Raw genomic sequence first — 1311 nt, forward strand, 5'->3', positions numbered from 1 at the left:
TGTGTGTGTGTGTGTGTGTGTTTCATTTGTAGCATTGTGTGTTCAGTGATGTCAGTGGGTGGCTATGGTCACTAAGCATTATTTCCGCCTTTTTTAGAACGTTTGATTTGTGCAGATATTCAAAGTTACTTAGGTCTCTACCAATATAATTGTTCTTGATGCCTTTCTGGTCAACTTGTATATTTTTATGATGAGCTGTCTTGCTACCATAGCTACAGATACCATTTTGTATCAAAGTTTCTATTGTGGTGGTGTAGAATATCTGAAGGATGGATAGATTCAGATTGAAAGACCTAAGTTTCAATGACAATGACAATATTTATTCATTTTCCTCAGAAAGTACAGCCTCTGATTTACCTTTTTAACAATACCGTTTACCCCATAGTTTCATGACAACTTTTGAATCGTCTGAAATGTTCACATTTTTTTGTCTTTTTCGAATTAGCAGAAATAAGTCCTCAATGACCCCAGACCTGTAAAGGATTAACTTGACCAGCAGTTGTAGAATGACCAGTCGGCGTCATCAATGATTTAAAGCCTTACCTTGACCAGTAGCGTTTGCCTCGGGGTTTCCTGTGCCATCCTACAAAAATCTTCCTTATTTTTTTAAATTTCAGTTGCTCAGTTGACTCTGTCTAATTCACAAAAACAATATAATTGGTCGCTTTTAAGCACAATGGGGTTATCCTCAAAAATGCTGTTTTGAGAAAATCGAAGGTAAAGTTTTAGGACTCTTGTTCAGTGTCTTTAAAAGACAAGAGGAGTTTTCTCTATAACCAAACAAATATACACACAAATAAAACCAAACTTCTGCTATAGGTAGGGCAATGCCCACTTTTGGTGTAGCTCAAGATTTTTGGAAACCCCCGAAATCTGGGTTAGTCCGCTTGTCCTTAAAAGCGACTAATTGTACGGAACATTTCTTTGGATATCTGTCATTTTCTAAGTGTATAAGTCTGCACCGGAATTTAATGACACAGAGCCTATAGTGAGAATATAATAATTAGATCTAGTTCTTCCCACTTCGCTTAGAACTAAACACTTGGGTGTAACTTTGCCAAGACCCAGAAAGGCTTTCCAGAATTTTACCTGAACATTGTCAATCACGTCCCAATTTTTGGTACTCCAAATTCCAGAGCCATAAAGTATAATTGGTTTAATCTTAATGTCAGTTTTTCTTTTTCTAAATCTAATTTTTGGTATGAACTGAGAAGCCATCTTGTTCGAGCAACAATCCACTGAGCTTACAGGCTCGATCTTCTAGCGTTCATCCTCGTCCGTGACAGGCAGGTTGAATGCAACCCCCCCCCC

General features: G+C 37.8%; 1 protein-coding gene across 1 annotated transcript in view; it reads right to left on the minus strand.

The window, feature by feature from the left end:
* Nucleotides 1–1311, minus strand: part of LOC101855185 (ubiquitin carboxyl-terminal hydrolase 8) — a gene marked incomplete in the record, with an annotated part of 39392 nt that overhangs the window by 26537 nt on the left and 11544 nt on the right.

This window comes from Aplysia californica, unplaced genomic scaffold (assembly GCF_000002075.1).
Source record: "Aplysia californica isolate F4 #8 unplaced genomic scaffold, AplCal3.0 scaffold00149, whole genome shotgun sequence".
In the NCBI taxonomy this organism is placed as follows: domain Eukaryota; kingdom Metazoa; phylum Mollusca; class Gastropoda; order Aplysiida; family Aplysiidae; genus Aplysia; species Aplysia californica.